This window comes from Vulpes lagopus, chromosome 20 (genome assembly GCF_018345385.1).
Source record: "Vulpes lagopus strain Blue_001 chromosome 20, ASM1834538v1, whole genome shotgun sequence".
NCBI lineage: Eukaryota > Metazoa > Chordata > Mammalia > Carnivora > Canidae > Vulpes > Vulpes lagopus.
Window position 1 is genome coordinate 7,733,578 of NC_054843.1, and position 21,135 is coordinate 7,754,712.

Consider the following 21,135-nt stretch of genomic DNA (forward strand, 5'->3'; position numbering starts at 1 on the left):
TAAAAAAAAATCACTGTTGAGTCATTTAAAAAAGTAGAAATGTAGTATAGTATATGCTGTATGAACGACTTAACATTTTACAGAAGGCTGGAAAGTGAAGAGTAATTCTTTTTCCCCCTTTTCTGTCCCTGGAGGTGGCTGCTGACAGTTCATGCACTTTCTAGGCATTTCCTGTGAGGAATGGTGTACATGTGCATGTGTGCACACACACACGCACACATGCGCGCATACACACATTCACACAACTTGTCCTTTCTTCTTTTTTTTTTTAAATTTTTTAAAATTTATTTATGATAGTCACACACAGAGAGAGAGAGAGAGAGAGGCAGAGACACAGGCAGAGGGAGAAGCAGGCTCCATGCACTGGGAGCCCGACGAGGGATTCGATCCCGGGTCTCCAGGATCGTGCCCTGGGCCAAAGGCAGGCGCTAAACCGCTGCACCACCCAGGGATCCCTTGTCCTTTCTTCTTAACGGTGTCCTTCTTATCTTTATCTTGGACATTTGTCAATCTTTTTTAGGTTTTTATTAAATCCAAACAGATTTATGCAGCCAGCGTCTGTCGATCTCATGAGGCTTGCAGGTTGTAGAGAGAGACAGGTAAATACATAAACCAAAGGTGATCAAGCACTCCAATAGGAGCACCTATGATACCTGATGAGCACAAAGTAGGGCATTGACCTTTTGAGGGAGGGGGATAGTGATAGGGGTCACTGGAGCCTCAGTGAGTTGGCCATGCTTGAGCCTAGTTTTGAAATATGAGTATCAGTCTGGGGTCTCCCTCCCTTGCCACCAGATGCCAGAGATGCCCCTGTTCATTCCCATCGGGGGGAGCAGACAGTGCAGCAGAGTGAACGAAAACTCACGGATCTGTGCCAAGGAGTCCGAGTCCAGTGAAAAGTTTCGTTTCCTCTATTCTCCAAGCTTTACCAGTCGCTTCTACCGTCTGATTTGGCAGCAGTTTTTAAAAGGGGTTTCACTTTATCATCTTTCCAGAGATTTCTTCTCTTTTCCTTGAATTTATTTGGCTCTTTTCCTGTTGTTGTGTTCTACCTTCCTAAGTTGGCCGTTTGGCTTATTCAGTTGTAGCCTCCACTTAAAAAGGCAGGCATTTCCCTCTAAGGACTGCTTTAGTTGCATCCCACCGGTCTTTTGTTTATTACTGTAAAGCAGCACCCACATAACCCCACCCAGCTCCTGCCAGAGAGGGGGATGGCCAGGCGTGGGAGAGAGATGGGAAGAAGTAGAACCACTCTGCCTACCTGCTGCCGAGGATGCTGCTCCGAAGGACCCTGCCGTGGCTGCCTGGCGCGGCAACCTTCCACTCTGGACACAGGAAGACACCCAAATACCGCTCTACTGCTGTGTCCCACGAGATGTGATTTGTGGCATTTTTAGAATTGTACTAAAATATCTTCCAGGTCCGTGTTTTTTTTTTTTGTTTGTTTGTTTGTTTGTTTTGTTTTGTTTTTTGACACATGAGTTCTTTAGAAGTGTGTGTTTTCATTTCTGTTACAAAAACAACTCTTGGCTTCTGGGTGGCCCAGTCAGTAAAGCGACTGACTCTTGATTTGAGCTAGGTCATGATCCTCAGGGTGGTGAGATCAGGCCCCCTCCCCCCACAAGCCCAGCAGGAAGTCTGCCTGAGATTCTTTCTCTCCCTCTCCCCCAGCTTGTGCACTTGCTCTCTCACACATGCTTTCTCTCTCCCAAATAAGTAAATAAATCTTAAAAAAAATTAACAACTCTCACTCATAGACTTACAATAATCTGTAAATTTAAATTTTAGAAAATTCCTTATGAGAAGAGTACCTTGTACTGGAATGTGAAATCATGGTGGAGCAGAGAAGCAGCGGGTCCAGTGGTTAGGAATAGACTTAGTATCACGGAATGTTTTCAGTAATTTAGTAGTAACCTGTTATACGTTAGTAGTAACCTGTAATACATTTATATACCTCTGTCATTGCATTGATTAAACTTGTAATTAATTGGTTCTTTGAGTCAGCCTAACTAAAATACTATTTTGTTTATATTTATGTACCTAGGCCTGTCAGTACCTGCCCGCTTGGTAGGCACTCAAAAGCTTTATTAAATGATAGGTGAAGAGTTAAAACATTTACACAAAATTCATAAAGCTAGTAGTTTTATAAATACATTGATCAGGAGGGAAAGCTATGGTCTTATAGGTATACTGTAGATTTTCCTTTGTAAACACAAATAATATTCTAGGCATAAATTCCAGAGAGATGTTGGTGAGATTCTTATTTTGGCATAGCCCCAGAACTACACATGAACACATGAACCTCCCATTACTTGTGTTTGCTCTGGGACATCATTTTTAAGAGAATGATCCAAATGCATATGAGAATGGGGACTTCCAATGGGGACTGTCAGTGTGATTCCCTTCAAATTCAGATATAGAAAATAATAGAAAACTGTCCAAAATTTGATTTCCTGGTATCTTCATCATAATTTACACAGCTCAGAGTGAATAGATCTTCCTCAGCTTGCAGCATCCTTGCCATTCCACTTCGAGAGTCCTCACTGAGTCTAGAAACTTGACTTGTGTTTCCAAAGCCCCATATATGGTACAAGATCATCAGGAATATATGATTAATAAAAAATCCCTAATTCCTTATTTCTAGTGAATGGTCTAATATCCCATGAGAGCACCTAGCTAATCCTGTTTTATAATAACATATACTAACTAGTATGGCCCTTTCCAACTCACGGAGTGCTGTAATTCCCACTAACACTGAAGGGTCATCTCATTTTATGGTTCAGAAGCCTGAGGATCAGGGAACTCAGTGACCTGCCAAGGGCACTGGTAAGAGTAAATATTTAAAATCATACCTCTGTGTGCCTTCTCCAGGTCTTAATTTTTTGTCATCCATAGGATGGAGCTGATACTTGCTCGAAGGTTTTGTTGTGAGATTAAATAAGATAATGTTTTAAGACATTTTATTATGGGTTTTGACCCTTAGTAGAGGCTCATGGTAGGCTTGTTGGTGTAATGTCTGTTCACACAATTGCTGTGTCTGCCACGATGCTGATCATAGGGTTAGTACACCATCCAAGTGGCGTCCAGGTAAGTGCATATCAGATGCTTCTCAGATTGTCGGAGGTCTCTCCAAGGTGGGCTTGGAGGAGGGAGAGCCAGTGCCCTAGGAGCCCTGCCTGAGAAGGAGCTCAGCGGGTTTTGGCACTGAAAGTTGAGTGTGGTTTGGGTTCCCGTATGCCGCTTGTGTGGTGCAGTAGAGGTGCCCCCGATTCAAAAATTTGACTCAGGGGATCCCTGGGTGGCTCAGTGGTTTAGCACCTGCCTTCGGCCCAGGGCGTGATCCTAGAGTCCTGGGATCAAGTCCCACATCGGGCTCCCCGCATGGACCCTGCTTCTTCCTCTGCCTGTGTCTCTGCCTCTCTCTGTCTCTCATGAATAAATAAAAATCGTTAAAAAAAAAGTTTGACTCAACTGCATTGTAAATTAGGCTATGTTTTCAGTGTATCGGAGATGCTTATTGGTTGAGAGAACTCTGCAGTAAATCTTTTTGTAATATAAACATGATTCATTTGTTTGTACAAATTTGGAAGGTTTTACATTCTAAAATCCTGGCACATGTACTCATGAAAGTGACACTGTTAAGGGTTGTGGTTGTGAAAAGCCTAAGTAAGAGCTTTGCTGTTCAGCATAACCAGGTTGCAGTGATAAGGGATCTTTGCACAGCGGGCTGGTTACCGTGACCACAAGAACCTCTAGATTTCCATTTTGTTTTATTTGGCTTGCATGTAATTTCCTGTTAAAAAAATTAAAGAGGAGGGGCGCCTGCATGGCTCAGTCGGTTAAACGGCTGCCTTCAGCTCAGGTCATGATCCCAGGGTCAAGCCCCACACCGGGCTCCCCACTCAGCAGGGAGTCTGCTTCTCCTCCCCTCTGTGCCTCCCCCTGCTCACTCGCACTCTCTCTCTCTCTCTCTCAAATAAATAAAATCTTTAAAACAAATTTAAAGAGGTAAAATCCTATATGTGACAGTTCATTATTATGAAGAAAAGTTGTCAGACTAGAAAGGTATGGAATAAAAAGCATAACTGTTGTACTTTGTATTACCGGATTCTTGATACATGAATGGTCAGTCCTGGTGGATACGGTTGCAAGTACTTAGGGTACAGAAATGTAGATCGTTGAGCCAGGGGGGATCCCAAGATAACTTGGGGGAGCCACGAACCTCTCAGGAATCGCTGTCATCTAAACTTTGAGTGGATCTCTTCTCCTTTGAATAATCGGATGCCCCTGCAAAGCCCTGTCTCCTAAATCATAACCTAACCCTTATGCAACGCAAGAGAGGCATTTTCACGATTCTCCAAGCCTGTTTGAAGCCCGGGTACAGTAAGATGATTCATGTCGCTCTCCGTTTGGTGTTTGTCACAGCAGGTCTTGTACTGGCCTGAGCATTAGTAAAGGCCGCCTGACCACTGCGGGTGTGCCGGTTTCTAGACCCTGCAGCAGGGGGACGGGGCTCAGCACCACAGGGACACCCCTGACTTCCGGCAGGCTGCTCCGACTCCAGCGGGTGGTTGGGTTTCCTCTGCCTTCCTCTTGATGCCAGTGCGCAGCTAGGGCCTCCTGACCTCGCATCGTCCTGGGTTTGCTGGTGGAGTTTGCTGGTGGAGTTTGCTGGTGGAGCCGTCACGCCCTCCCCGAGGGCTCAGCTGCTGCCGGTGGGCGATTGTCTCCCAGCGCTGACCTCCCCCAGCGGTGCAGCTCCCAGTCTGGAGAGCCAGTGGCAGGGGCAGGTTTCAGGGGGATGACCCCTCTCTCCTCTTGTTCCCCCTCTTGACCCCTTCCCCACTACTGCCCCACCCTGAGCTGGGCAGTGCCCCACTGGTCTGTTCTGCAGACTCCCAGCCGTGCTGACCCTCCATCTAGACTCCCCCTGCGTGTCTCCTTTACTCCGCCTCCTGGTCCCCCTGCTTCTGGGACCCGTGCGCCCCTAACTCCCTCAGCTGTGGGACTCCCTGGCTGTCCCTTCCCCCTGTCCTGGGCCCCCTCCTCCTTCCAGCGCTCTTCCTGCATCTCTGCCCACCCTGCTCGTTCTCTGCCCCCTTAGCACAGGCACCTCCTGGAGAAGTTGGGAGTTGGAGTCAGTTCCCCATTTCATTTCAGCTACACTTGGCAGTTTTTAACACCCAGCTGAGTATCTCTTCATCTCTTTCCGTTTTCCTTTTAATCTAGTAGTTGTGATGTATAAATGGAATTCTTTTAGTAGACAAATGTATAACCTCACCCCCCACCCCCGGTTCGTTTTCTAGGCTTCCCCTTTTGTTCAGAAAACAGTCCCTCGTTGGCCATTGGGCAGGTGGGCTGACCTGTGTCGTCCCCTCCCCATAAGCAGACGAAGACGTGGACGTTTCCGAAGAGCATTATTAACAAATCAGCAAAACTGAGAGTATCATGCCCACAAGGAGAGCACAGTGTTCTGAAGCTCAGAAATAAACTTCGCCCCACCTGGATGGCTGGTTTAAGGAGAGGTCAGTTAACGCAGCGGCTTGCTTCAGAGCTGCCGTGATTCCCACATGTGGTTGCAGATCCAGGTGATGGGCTCTGTGGTGTGTTGGGCACGGCTGCTCTCTGGCCGTGGGGTTCCGGGTCCTTCCGGATGCTTTCCGTACAGACACGAACAGCTAAAGATCCAACTATTGTAAATTACAGAATTCCTATCAATTTCAGTTGCTGTCCTCTACCTGCGCACAAGACTTTCTGGACACATTTATATGATGAGCAACTCTGAAAAAGACTGTTTTGGTCTTTTATTGTCTATATATATTTTTTTCTTTTTTTAAATTTTTATTTATTTATGATAGTCACAGAGAGATAGAGGCAGAGACACAGGCAGAGGGAGAAGCAGGCTCCATGCACCGGGAGCCTGACGTGGGATTCGATCCCGGGTCTCCAGGATCGCGCCCTGGGCCAAAGGCAGGCGCCAAACCGCTGCGCCACCCAGGGATCCCCTTTTATTGTCTATATTGAAGAGAAAGTCTACTTTCTCACTCACAGGTAGAGGAAAATTCAGGCTCAGAGCAATGGTGCCTTTCTCAAGGTGATGGAAAATATATATTACCTTTCATCTCGAACACTCAAGTGAGTTTTTCCTTATAAACAACTCAAGAAGATGAACAGCATTGTTCAGGATGAAGATCTTCCAAAGAAATTTAAGCAGTGAAACTTTTTTATTAAATGAAATCTTTTTTTTTTTTTTTTTTTATTCATGAGAGAGAGAGAGAGAGAGAGGGGCAGAGACATAGTCAGAGAGAGAAGCAACCTCCATGCAGGGAGCCTGGTGTGGGACTCAGTCCGGGGACTCCGGGATCACGCCCTGAGCCAAAGGCAGACACCCAACTGCTGAGCCACCCAGGCATCCCTATTAAATGAAATCTTATACAGATTTCTAAGATAGCAATTTCTTATACAGATTTCTAAGATAGCAATTCTTGTAATACCTATTTAAAATAGTTTGCTTTATAAGCATATAAAATCAGAGCTTTTCCATGTGAAATGATTCCCCACCCCCCTTCCCAACTCATCTTCAAATCCCAAAGTGCCTGCTGAGGCATCTGCACAGGCCTGGGGCCCAGAGGCTCACAGTTGAAAAATACTGGTTGTATGATGTAGTCACCAGCCAGAGCCAACAAGGTTGAAGTTTTTCATACCATCCCATTTTATTTTGTCTTATGCCAAAACTTAAGAGCTCTGTTAGCTTTCAGATATCATGCAGTGCATGCCACCAGGCTGCAAACATTTTGCTTTTTTTTTTTTTTCCCCCCCCACTTGAGGATTTAAATAAAAAAACATAGCCCTCTACTCCACGCAGATGACAGACCCACCAGTGTCGGTTCGTCTTCTTGGTTTCCTCCTTGACAACCTGCTCGCCTGGGGTTCTCTGGCCAGGAGTCCCAGCAGCAGCTGGTGGGGTGAGGCCACCTTCACTGTTGTTCTTCCTGGTGTTTAAATTTGCCCTGGGAAGGGCATTGTAATTCCTTGTCTCCGGTCTGGGTCGAATGCAACTAGCAACCAAGTCACCAGGCTTCTGCTCACAGGAGTTTCATCTGGGCCTCAGCTCATGGGAAATGAAAGCCCAGCCACTCTTGTCATTTATAGGATTTGCAGAAAATTGAAATTGTCAGCGGCCTTTGGTTCTTGCTGGGAACCCGTACCTGTCCATTCTCTTCTGACCCTGGATGCTGATGCTCAACAAGAGCGTGCCTCTGAGAAACCGAGGGCTTACACCACTGTCCTGGCTATTGGGCAAGATCTTCTGGTGTATGACGTTGGCACGTGTGCTTTCTGATGATGGCTGGGTTCCACTCATCCTCACCACCCTTTCTTCTGTGCTGACATTCTTCTTTATGCTCCTGGTTTTCTGTCATACGCCTGGCATGATGATAGCCAAAAATTGGCCTGCTCTTTGTTTTATTAGAAAAGATCGTTTAAGGGCCTGAGTGGCTCCTTGGCCTTTGGCTCAGGGCATGATCCGGGGGTCTTAGGATCATGTCCTGCATCAGGCGCCCGCAGGGAGCCTGCTTCCCCCTCTGCTTATGTCTCTGCCTTTCTGTGTCTCTTATGAATAAATAAATAAAATCTTTAAAAAAAAAATAAAGTTAGGGCAGCCCAGGTGGCTCAGCGGTTTAGCGCCGCCTTCAGCCCAGGGCATGATCCTGGAGACCCAGGATCGAGTCCCACGTCAGGCTCCCTGTATGGAGCCTGCTTCTCCCTCTGCCTGTGTCTCTGCCTCTCTCTGTCTCTCATGAGTAAATAAATAAAATCTTAAAAAAAAAAAAAGTCAAAAAAATAAGAATCAAAAAAATAGTCAATCATACTTTTCAGATTTGTTCTGTAAACTTAAAAATTTTCCATGTTTTCACTCGCTAAGAAAATTCAAGTGATAGGAAGGCGAATCAAATGAGAAGTAACATTCCCCGTGCTCCTTCACTGCTCCCGTAAGCACGCTGGAGAATAAGCACTTGACGTTGCCAGCCTCCCGCAGCGGGGTCCCGCAGTCGCCGTGGGCAGGGTGTCCGGGAGCCCCTGGGCCACCTGGAGCAGAGGCTGCTGCCAGTGCCAGGGAGCAGGTCGGCCCCGTGCTCTGTGGTCCCGCAGCGACCTGTCGGCAGCCCCGTGGGCCGTGCTCCGCTCAGCTCTGGCCCTCTGCTCCTGGGCCCAGGCCCTGCCTTGGATTTGATGCTACACTGTTCCCATTCACATGTGAGTTCGCTTTGACTGGGGTTCAGTTTGGTGGCTGTTGGAGTTGTTCATTATGTAACTCCAGGCATTTTCTTTGGCCAGCTCCCTGTATTCCACGGTCATTACTTTGGCACATAATTAGGCCAGCCCCCAGCCTCCTGAAATCGGAGCTCTCCGAAACTCTTGGCTTACAGGCTGCAGTCTTTACATTCCCTTATGTCAGTAGCTCAAACAAATGTCAGCCTTCCAACCTCCCCACGAGAGTTTTACTGTTACTGAAATCTGAAATCCAGTAATCTCAATTAACTCATAATTTTGCTAATATGTAGTATTCAACCCCTGAAACCACACCGCCCACCAGGATTCTAATGTAACACTCCTGCACGGGAGACTCCCTATTTACTCACTTTTTAAATTTTTACCTTTTTGTGACTACTATCGGCAATCTTATTTTGCCCCTTCTGAACTTTTACTCAGGGGCTCAGATTTCTTTTCCAGACTCTCAGGGAAGTTTCAGAACTGGAAATGTCAGAGAGATCTCCCCTGGACAAGCGCCGTGAGTTTTGTCAGCTCCTTTTACTTAGTATTTACACCCGTACTTCTACTGCACTGTACTGAGAAGAAACCTGGGGTCTTTCACCGTAGTCGTACAGCAGCAGAACGCAGTACTGAAATCTGAGCGCCTGGGGCCTCAAGCATCTGATTCTTGGTTTCGGTTCAGGTCGTGATCTCAGGGTTGTGAGATTGAGCTCCACACTGAGCCTGGATCCTGCTTGGGATTCTCTCTCCCTCTCTCCCTCCCTCTGCCTGCCCTCCACCACTCACGCTCTCTCTCTCAAAAAAAATTAATTAAAAATAAATAAAATAAAATGTAAGGCCCTGAGAGCAGGGACTTTGTCTCTTCTGTCCCTTGCCCTGTCCTTAGTGCCTGGGACAGTGTCTGACTTATGGGAAGTGTGCCAAAAATATTTGTTGAATACATGATATTATTTCCATTATTTCTGCTGTTTTGGAAGTGTGTGTGTGTAAGTCAAACTAATTAGTACCTCAGTATTTTGTTGCAGTTCCATAGCTAGTGAACTGATTGTTTTTCATAGATTTTTTTGTTGTTGTTTTTCATAGATTTTTACTTAGCTATTAACCACTTTCAGACTATGACTCTGTTGTCAAGAAAGTAAGATGACTATTTCCTTCTATACTTTATTATCTCTGTGGGTTTCTTTTCTTTCTTTTTTTTTTTTTTAAGACTTTATTTATTCATGAGACACAGAGAGAGAGGCAGAGACACAGGCAGAGGGAGAAGCAGGCTCCCTGCAGGGAGCCCAACTTGGGACTTGATCCCGGGACTCCAGGATCACGCCCTGGGCCGAAGGCAGATGCTCAACCACTGAGCCACCCAGGCGTCCCTCTCTGTGGGTTTGTCAGTTGAGGCTCTCACATACAGTAGATTACTCTCCAGCATAGAGTTCTTTCGAAACCATAACCACCACCACAGTCAAGCTGTGGGACAATTCTGTCACTTTCCAAAATTCCCTGTGTCCTCTGTAGTCCCCTCCTTTTGCCCTCACTGCCCCCGACAGGCCCACACAGCCCCAGGCAAGTTCTTTTTTTTGAAGATTTTATTTATTTATTCATGAGAGACTCAGAGAGGAAGGCAGAGACACAGGCAGAGAGAGAAGTAGGCTCCATGCAGGGAGCCCGAGGTGGGACTCCAGGATCACACCCTGGGTTGGAGGCGGCGCCAAACTGCTGAGCCACCCGGGCTTCCCTCCAGGCAGTTCTGATCCACTTTCATTCCCTCTGGTTGCCTTTTTCCAGAATATCCTGTAAGTGGCATAAGTGTGATGACATGATACGTAGCTTTTTGAATCTGGCCTTATCACGTGGCATAATGCCTTTGAGACCCTTTCAGTTGTTGTGCGTATCAGTGGTTGGTTCCATTCTGTCGCTGCGTTGCCTTCCCTGGTGTGGATGCACCACTGTGTGTTCAGCCATGTGCCCACTGAAGGACTTTCGGGTGACTTGGAATAAAGATACTAGAAACATTTGTGCACAGATTTTCGTGTGGACATAAGCTTTCATTTCACTTGAGTACAGTCTAGGAATGGGATTGTTAAGGAGCATTATGGGTTTTAATGACAGATTAGAGATGACAGTCTCCTTTCTAGAACTTCAGTAAACACCACATAACATTGGCCATTACTGACTTTGTGGAGAAATATCTCGTGGTCATTTGTTCTCTTTTCCAAACAAGAAGGAAAACAGTTGTGATACAGAATCGTGGTGAAGGGGGTACCTAACAAGTTGAAATGTCCCTAATGTTTCTGATTTCTGTTTTCCAACCAAAATGGGTCTCTGAGTGCTACTAAGAAAGACAGTCAGTGGTTGTCCTAGCGCTTAATTGTCTAACTTGTGTTTGCCCACCCAGCTCACTGGTTTACCTTGTGATTTTGTTGAGCTTTTGATTCTCTTTGTCAGAAGTGAAGGAGCAGCCCACTCTTGGCGTACACCATCTCCAGGCCACGTGTGGTGGGAGGATCCCCGGTGGTTCTGAGCACTGTTAGGAAGGAAGGATGTGTTTGGGTATGCGGAGGACTCTCGGGAACAATGATGGCTCCTCATGCTGCTGGGACCATCAGAAAGGGAAGACATTGGAGAGAGGAGGGCGGAAGCATTAAGTAAGAGGCTTTGGCTTCTCTGGCAGTTGTGTTCAAGTCCAAAGCAAGAGATAATCCCCAGAACTGTGACTTTCTAGCACACAGCCTTTAGATCTTCTCCCCAGGCAAGCAGTGTGCCCTTGGGTTATGAGAATTTATTAAAGAGCTTAAATCTTTGTACATTTAGGTCCAGAGGCCACCCATTCTGGGATTGATCTTCCTTTAAAATTGATTTGTTTTTTATGTTAATAGTTAATCAATTCACATGGTTTAAAATTCATGAGTTTCAAGATGGATGCATCTACTCCTCATCATCCATCAGGGCTCTCAATTTCTTGTGATCCTGCCAAAGATATTTTATGCATATATAACTATATATGTACAAATGGCAATATTTTTTTTCTCACACTGGTGAGGTATGTGGCCTTAAAAAAAAAAACACATGTATCTATTAATGTGAATGATCTTCAGGATATTGTTCAAGGAAAAGACCACCATTTTCCTATTGTTGGAATTTAGATTGTTTACAGTCTTTTTTTAATATAAACAGTGTTGCCTTGAGGAACTATGTTCATAAGTCATTTCACTCATACCCGTGTATCTGAGGAAAATCCCTAAAATGGAATTGCCGGGCTCAGGTGTTTGAAGATATCTTTGGTATTGCCAGATGCTCTTTACGAGATCACACTATTCCAGACTCCCACCAGAAACGTCTAAGAGTACCCATTACTGCCTCCCCTAACACAGTGTGCTCAAATATTTTGGCCTTTGGTAATTTGATAGGTGGAAAATTGCACTTAGGATAGTTTTCATTGTTGTTTCTCATATTATTGTTGAGATTGGGCATATTTTCTTGGGCTCCAGAGCAATTTGCATTCTTTTTCTGCAAACTTTTTGTTTGTATTGTTTGCCCACATCTTAATTTTTCTGCTAAGTTGTTTATCTTTTCCATCTATTATTTAGGAGTTTTTTCGCTTTTTGGTTTTTGTTTTAGATTTTATTTATTTGAAGGAGGTGGTGAACACAAGTGAAAGGATGGGCAGGGGGAGAAGCAGCTCCCAGTTGAGCGGGGAGCCCAATGCTGGGTTCTGTCCCAGGACCCTGGGATCATGACCTGAGCCAAAGGCAGACGCTTCACCGACTGAGCCACCCAGGCACCCTATTTTTAGAAGTTCTTAATTAGAGAAATCAACCCTTTGCCTATTACCCTGAGTTGCATTATTTCCCTAGTTTATGATTTATGTAATTGATACTGCTCCTAATTACTTACAAAACAAACTTTATTTCGGGTTGCATTCGTAGTGGTATTTATTCAGAGTTTTGAGTCACTTTAATTTGATAAAAATCATCCCGTATAGTTTCTTCTAACATTTTGGTGGTTTGCATTTTTACATTCAAGATGCATTGTGGACTTACCATGTATGAAGATTTACAGTATGGCTCCAAGTTAAAATTTTTTTTCCAGTTCTGTGGCCAGTTTTCTAGTGTCACATAGTGACTATTCCTTTTCCTCTGGATTTAAAATGCTACCTTTTTCATCTATTAAATTTCCCTACTATCTGGATCTATTTCTGGACTCCTCCATTATGTTCTACTGATCTCTCAGGCAGCACGTACCATGCATCACAGGTTGTAAATTATCATGGTGATGTAACATCTCATAGAACTAGTCTCCTTTTTCTTTTCTTCAACATCTGTTGATTATGCTATTAGAATTTCCAAATCTGCCTATCTGGTTTATGTCACCTCATCACACACCCCCAAAAGGAATTATTTTCTTTAGGATTCTGTTGTCTCTATAGACTTGACTTTGGGAAAGTAGACACATCGAGGGTGTTAAAACTTCGGGTTGCCTGGGTGGCTCAGTCAGTTAAATGTCTGCCTTTGGCTCAGGTCATGATCCCTGGGTCCAGGAATCAAGCCCCACATCAGGTTCCCTGCTCAGTGGGGAGCCTGTGTGTCTCACTCCCCCACGCTGTGCTTTCTCATACTATCTCTCTCTCTCTCTCTCTCTCTCAAAATCTAAAACAGAAAAAACCCACTTTGTATCCAAAAACATGGTGTGGCTTTCCATTTGTTCTGTGCTCCTCAGCTGTGTTTTAAGTTTTTGTCTTATCAGTGTTTTGATCATTTCCTGTTAAATTGATTTATAACATTTTAACTTCTAGTTGCTTTTGAAAAGAAAGACTTTTCGTGGGACGCCCGGGTGGCTCAGTGGTTGAGCATCTGCCTTCGCCGTGATCCCAGGGTCCTGGGATCGATTCCTGCATTGGAATCCCTGCAGGGAACCTGCTTCTCCCTCTCCCTCTGCCTCTCTTTCTGTGTCTCATGAATAAATAAATCAACAAATATTTTTTTAAAAAGAAAGAAAAGACTTTTCTTCCAGCATATTTTCTCATTGGTTTTTGTTTTGTACATGATGCCTTACTAATTTCTGCACATTAATTTTGTATCCAACTGTCTTCCTGAAATTCTCTTCATGCTGATAGTTTTCAGTGAATTGTCATGGATTCTTTCAGGCATACGGTCATATTATCTGCGAGTAATGACCGTTTTACTTTCTCCTTTTCAATTTTCATATTATTTCTCTAGTTTCATTACATTAACTAGTACTTTCAGCCCATTAATAGTGGTGGCTGTTTCATCCTTGCTTTATTCGTGATTTAAATGCAGTGTGTCTCATTTCCCATCAAGTATGATGCTGGCTTTTGGGAAAGGTAGATCTATTTTGTCAAGTTGAGGAAGTATCCTTTTTTTTTTTTTTAAGATTTTAATTATTTATTCATGAGAGACACACAGAGAGAGGCAGAGACATAGACAGAGGGGCAGGCTCCTCACAGGGAACCCGATGCGGGACTCAATCCCGGGACTCGAAGATCACGACCTGAGCCAAGGCAGATGCTCAACCACTGAGCCATGCAGGCGTCCCAAGGAAGTAACCTTCTTATGTTACTAAGAATTTTACCATGAATGGATATTATATTTTAGGAAGTGACCTTTCAGCATCTCCAGAGATAAATATGATTTTTCTCTAGAGAGCTATCAATATAGTGAGTTGAATTAGTATTTTTTCTCAATAATTGAGCTATCCATTCATTCCCAGACTAAATACCATGGGATTATGGTGTAATATTCCTTTAAGTTGCTCCTGGATTGTATTTGCTAATATTTTATGTAGGACTTTTGCCCTGATACTTACAAGTGAGAAAAATCTAGTTTTCTGTGGAAATGGGTATATGCATGTGTTTTGGAGTAGTTTAATATTGGAATTTTCTGTTCTTTATACATTTGGGAATGATCTCTGAAACTCTCCGGGCCTGGTGCTTTGAGTGGGGGCTTATTTATAACTTTCTCTACTTTTCCTGCGGTGACCATTTTGCTTAGGCTTCATGTCTCCTTTATAGTTTGGGTTAATAATATTTTCCGAAAAGAATAACTCATTTTATCAGCTTTTCAAATTGACTCATATGCAGTTGAACAGTGTGTTCTCTTAGTATTCTTTTTATTACTTCTATATCTCTCATATTTTCCTCTCATTTTAGAAATTGTGTTTGCTTTCCTCTTTTTTTTCTTGATTAGTTGAATAATTTGATACAGATATTTTTTTCCCTAAAAAAAAGAACCGTTGAACTTATTTACGGGCCAGTTTTGCCAGTTTTTGTGAATGAACCATGAACACAACAAAGAGCATTGGCTCCGTGTCCAGGGTGCAGCGTTCCACATGTGCCGATTAGTCATACCTTATTGATGTATCACATAGCTCCTTTATGTCTTTTTTTCTTCTGGCCTTTTATCTGTCATGAGTGAAGGGGTGAATTAACAGGTCCAACACCTGATGTGTCCTCAGTTTCCCCTGTGTCCACCGTAGTTTCTGCATTAGGAGCAGATGCCGTGTTACCTGATCGCAGAGCGTCCTGCCCCGGGTCCTCCCTGCGACCTGCGCGGCGCCCACCTGCACAGGGTCCTCCTTTGTCCCATTCGGTCCTTGCCGCTCTGAGCTCAGCCTTGTCTGATGTGAAGATTACAGGCCCTGATTGATCTCTTCGCTCTTGCTTCATAGCCCTTTGCTTAGCCTTTCCTCCTCTTGTAGGTGCGTCCCTGTCATACAACAGAAAATTGGGTTTTGCTTTGAGATATAATCTGAGCGTCTGTTTTTAATAGACGTTAATTTGACCCATTTATTAACATGACATGTGTTTGGCATTAGTTCTGTCACTGCTGCTTTGGTGTCACTTGAGGGGATGGTTTTTTTAAGGGGCTTTTAAAACTTCTTCCTCTCTGCAGCCTCTTTGTTTTATGTTGTTTGCGTGATTTTTCTAATACTTGGGATTTTGTTTGTTATAATTGTTACCCTTGCAATTTTTTACTGTGCTCTACATCTGCTGTGTTTTAGCCATTATTTAATCATTCCGTCTTGTGAGCAATGATGAAAATACTGTATCTCATCTTCTTTCCTTCCTCCTTTCTTCTACCAATTGGTCTCAGTTATTTACAGATCTCACCTTTACTGGTTGGCGTTTACCTTTGGGAAGCTTATTTGTACTCTGTGATTTGGTTTGTTAACTTGAGATCAGCACTGTCTACGAGAAATCGTGGTGATGTGCCTGTCCTGTCTGTCCCATCCATTATGACAGCCTCTGGCCATAAATTGGCTTATAAGCACTTGAATATGTGGTTTGACTGAGGGGCTGAACTGAAATTTTATTTAATATTAATCAGTATAAATTTGAGTTTCAGTAGCCACATATGGCTTGGGGCTGCTATCTTGGAGGAGCATTTTTTTAAAAGTGTATTTATTTATTTAAGTAATCTTTAGACCCAGCTTGGGGCTCAGACTCAAAACCCCAAAATTGAGAGTCACCTACTTTTCCAACTGAGCCAGCCAGGAACCCCAGAGAGCATGGTTTTCATGAAGTATTTGTAAGCCCCAGCTGTGAGAGTCAGGGGCGGGAGAAGCGTAGACAGTATGCTTACCTCTCAGATTTTCGCTCTCTTCCTGTCCCAGCTGGTGTTACTTAAGTCACCTCTACACTGTCAGGTCTTGTATTTTGCATTCTGTCCATCTACCATCATCATCATTATCTTGTCTTACTAGAGTTAAATGGATTCAGTCTTCACAAACAGTTTTTTTGACTCAGTTTTTCTAGCCATCCTGTGGATGCTTGTGTATGTAGTAAATTCCTCAAGGAGGATTTTCACACAGCACTCCTTGGGTTTTGTTGGTTTCTGCACATTTAAAACTCCTTTATACCGGAGTGACTGTTTAGGTGGGTATAAAATTCTGTGATCACGCTTTGTTCTTCGAGCGCTGTAATAGACATGGCCGTACCTTCGTTTTAAATTGCATCTTGCTATGGAGAAGTCTGGTTTTTCTCCCCTCTTATGAGTGACTTGATCTTTCTGCCTGACTCCTGAAGGATTGTTTTTTGAAGTAGAATAATTTTACTAAAATCTGTCCTTTTCTTGACTATTTCTGATTCATTTGCCCTTTCAGTATATTTATTAAGATCTTATTTGAGAGAAGAGAGAGCATGAGTTGGAGGGAGGGGCCGAGGGAGAAGGAGAAGCAGACTCCCCACTGAGTAGGGAGCCCCCACACAGGAGGCTGGATCCCAGGACCCCAAGATCATGACCTGAGCTGAAGGCATATGCTTCACCAACTTACGTGCCCAGACTCTTCAGTATTTTTAAATGATATCAGTACCATTCCTTCAGTATTTTAAAATTTTATCAGTAAATATGTATTCTCTTCCATTCTTTCAGTTTTCTCACTTGGGGATTTCATTATGCACGTGTTGGATTGAATGTTCCTCACTACCCCTCATTTTGTCACTTTTTTGTTGATTCTTTTTAATACTTAAATTTTTATTTAATTTGAATTTTCTCACTTCTGCCTATATGTACTTTTTGCCTCTTTGAGTTTCACCTCCCTTTCTGTAGTGTTTTTATTTTTTCTTCCACTTCTTTTCTGAGTTTTTCTTCTATTTTTCTTTCTGTGACCTCATCACTTCATCATTCCTGAGCTTTCACAGCTGTTTTGTGTCCATCTTTTATAGAAACAACTTAGGAAATTCATGGCAAAATGCATGTTGATGATTTTCATCTGCTTCATGATACTGTTTTTTTTTTTTTTCTGGTGAATGGTCATTTATGAATATTGAATATTGTGTAATGAATATTCAGTAAGCATTCCTCAAGGGCCTGTTTTCACTTGCCCCTTGTGGAGTTTACACTCCAGGAGTACAGATAATAACTAAGGGATTATAACTTATGTATATACATATATTTTTTAAAGATTTTATTTATTTATTCATGAAACACACAGAGAGAGACATAGGCAAAGGGAGAAGTGGGACTGAATCCCAGGACTCTGGCATCATGCCCTGAGCTGAAGGCAGATGCTCAACCACTGAGCTACCTAGGGGTTCCACCTATGTATATTTTAGAAGGTGACAAGTGGTCCAGAGCAGAGTTGAGGGGGTGGTGGGGAGGGGGCAGTTTTAAATAGGATGGTCAGGGAAATCCTCACTAAAATGGTGTTATTTGCACAATGACTTGATGGAAATGAGGGAGTGTGAGTTAAAAATGATCTGTGATGCTTGTTAAAGACAATCAGGCAGGATTTTTCAAGGGGAACTGTCTTGGTGGGTGCAGGGACCCCTGCAGTGGAGCTTTGGTAGGAGAGAGAACAGACTCCACTCTGAGTATAGTGCGGCCAAGGAGCGGCGGCCTGGGACATCAGTGGATGGGAAATTACAGTAGACATCGGGGACAGAGTCTAAGAGTGGACTCTGGCTAAACCAACCTGACAGGATTCTTGCTGAAGGCAGGCCAGGGTTACCGAGCTTGTCTGGGGTGCTTGGGGAGGGTAAAACAAGCAAAGCAAAGGTCATCAGTTATGGGGGATGATGGCTAGAGCCATTAGGAGAATTCTTGCCGCTGTGACAATGCCCAGATGAACGTGGAAGTCTGGACGTCGAGGCCTGGTTGAGAAGAGCTCTAGGAAGGCTGAGTAGAGTTTGGTCAAGGAGAGGATTTTAGTCACAAGCCATATGAGGAGCATCTGGGTGGTGCAAAGAACATGTGCAAATGCCCTGAGGCTAGAATTTGCAGGCACCTAAGACTAGCAAGGAGGCGGGGAGGGAAGAGTGAAGGGGGGGTGACTGGGAGGGGGTAAGAGAGACCCCCCCTTTATAGGCCATCGAAATGACTTTGGCCTTTACCCCGAGTGAGATGGGGAGCTGCCACAAAGTTCCTTTAAGTAGAAGAGTGGCGTGATCCGTCTAGTATTCATCACCTGCCACTTGGATTTCCCTCTTGTCCCTCTTTCCTTCATGTTTACATTGATTCTGTCTCTTTGCGGGAGGTGAGTGTCGCTAGGCCAGGCTGGCCGAGGGTGGATGTGTGAGCTCCTTTATCCTTTCCTCTTCTTCCACCTGGGCAGCAGCAGGGGAGGTTTTCACGGCGGGGCTCCCAGGGTATCCCCCGGCCCCAGGGCCTGGCTCCCAGGGTGCCCCCTGCTGGAATCACTGTCCCCCGACTCCAGGGCTTGGCTCCCATGGGTGCCCCCCACTGGAAGCACTGTCCCCCGACCCCGGGGCTTGGCTCCCTTGGGTGCCCCCCACTAGAAGCACTGTCCCCCGGCCCCAGGGCTTGGCTCCCATGGGTGCCCCCCAGCTGGAAGCACTGCCCCCCGGCCCCAGGGCCTGGCTCCTGCCCCTTTGCATGGTGTGACCCCCAGCTCTTGCTCTTAGCGGCTCCATCGCGCCTTCCTGGCTCCCGCCTGTGTGCTTGCTGCACCACCAGCGGGGTCTGTGCCTTATTTCTCTTGTTCTTGTGGGTGATTTCCAGGAGGCGGGAGCGGGAATGCTCACTGGACCCCTCGGAGTCCAAATTGCGAGTTCAGTATTTAATTCTGGGGATCAAAAGAGGCAAAGGTGGTGGTGGGCGCGGTGGCTTTTACACTTCGAGAAGACCGAGGCCTCGGAGCGGACGGGGTGAGGCTTCCCCCTGAGACCCGGTGCGACCGGTACCTTCTCGGTGCTTCTTCCAGCCCGAGCTTGGCTGCGCGGCTGCCAGCGGCAGGGGGTGTCAGCTACGGTGGCCCGGTCCGGAGTCCCCGCCAGGGATGGTGGCGCCGCAGCGGGTACCCCCGCCCCCCGAGTCTCCAGCGGGCAGGTGTGGGGCCCACGTGGCTCTCGATTGCACTTCTTGGCCTTGTGCAGCCCGGGGCCCCTGTGAGGCTGTGCCGGCCACCGCCCTTCCCCCGAAGATCACCGCCCGAGCCCGGGGCTTCTGTGCATCATTTCTGGGGTTTGCTCCCCTCCTTGAGTCCCTGAGTGACCTCTGCTTATGAGGTTGGCTGGCCTCCCAGCAACATCCAGAGCCACATCTTACCTCCTCCCTGCTGAGAATTCTGGACAAAAGTTGGTGAGGCCTTGAGTTTTCCCTTGGTTTTAGTTATTCAGGTTCATCTGTGCTCCTGGACCAGAATTACTCAAGCATCATCCGGAGTGACTAAAACTAGTGAGGTCTTACATGTCAGTTGTCTTGGAGTGAAAAAAAAAAAAAAAAAAAGATCTTCCAATGAAAAAGCAACAAAGGATTGGTTCCTCATTACCATGGGCCTTACCCATTTGTTGAACTGTCTTCTGTTTCTAAAGTTCTGTTTCTTAAAAATAAACAAGTCATAATAAAACATAAAATTCTGTTTCTTGGCTCCTTGGGCAACACTTGGACAAATTCTCTATCCCTCTCTCGTTGGTGTTGATTGAATAGACCTGCCAAACTTACCTACAAATATTTTATTAATTTTGTATTTCTCTCTACTATATTCTTTCTTTTTTCCTTTTTTTTTTTAAGATTTTATTTATTCATGAGAGACACAGAGAGAGAGAGGCAGAGACACAGGCAGAAGGAGAAGCAGGCTCCCTGTGGGGAGCCCGATGTGGGACTTGATTCCAGGACCTTGGCATCACGACCTGAGCCAAAGGCAGATGCTCAACACTGAGCCACCCAAGTATTTCTATTTTTCTTTCTTTCTTTCTTTCTTTCTTTCTTTCTTTCTTTCTTTCTTTCTTTCTTTCTTTCTTTCTTTCTCTTTCTTAGATTTTATTTATTTATTGGATAGACAGAGAGCACAGGCAGGGGAAGGGGCAGGCAGAGGGAGAGGGAGAAGCTGGCTCCCTGCTGGGCAAGGAGCCCAGTGTGGGGCTGGATCCCAGGACCCTGAGATCATGACCAGAGCCACCCAGGCGCCCCTCTACTATATTCTTTCTTAATTAAATCAAAGTAACAAAAGAGTCCCTTGGGTCATCAAATATTTACTCTGCTTCCTTCCAAGAACTTTACTTCCTTTTCCTTCTTGAGCTATAGGGACCAGGGAAGGAAAGGTTCTATTGGTGTCACGACTATACTATGCCAATCAGTGGTCAGTCCAGATCCTGTTCCCATGAGATTAACAGAAAATGTGATTAGATAGGAGCAGAATGTCCCAAGTGCTCCTGTATTATATTAAGTGACAAAGGTCATGCAATTAATTTTGGCTCACTTTATTTCTGAGACTCACTTGTCAAGTAAATTTTTAAAAATGTTCTTGTGGATTTAAACTTTTAAATTTTTTTTATTTTGTTATTTATTCATGATAGTCATACAGAGAAAGAGAGAGAGAGGCAGAGACACAGGCAGAGGGAGAAGCAGGCTCCATGCACCGGGAGCCCGACGTGGGATTCGATCCCGGGTCTCCAGGATCGCGCCCTGGGCCAAAGGCAGGCGCCAAACCGCTGCGCCACCCAGGGATCCCGGATTTAAACTTTTAAAAATTAGACTTCTTAATTTCAGTTGTACAAGAAGTAATAGAATTAATTTTAATTGAATTTAAATTATTTCAGAGGAATTTTCGTTTAAATTTGCTTATGCACTTTTTATGGGAAAGGAGGACACAAACACAAAATATTAGCACATTTAAGGGACATCAAATATTCCCTGCTCCCCAAATTTCTCATGCTCTGAGAACTTGGTAAAAGTTTTTTCACAGGATGACCAGAGGAAATAAGATTTAAACACCAGTAGGACAGATGGTTTTTAATGCTTTGATCTGCAGGCCCATTTTAATTTTGCTGGTTTTCCTCTCTGTAATTTTTTGCCATTGTATTACCATCGTATTAGCATTTGACAGCAGTCGTGCTACATTTTCTGCAGTCATATTACCATTTGACAGCAGTCGTGCTCCATTTCTGATGGT

The 21,135-nt window shown here is 44.7% G+C and overlaps 1 protein-coding gene across 1 annotated transcript in view; it reads left to right on the forward strand.

Moving 5' to 3' along the window:
• Nucleotides 1-21,135, forward strand: part of VPS26C (VPS26 endosomal protein sorting factor C) — a 46,680-nt gene that overhangs the window by 5,304 nt on the left and 20,241 nt on the right. The gene's annotated exons all lie outside the window — the stretch shown is intronic.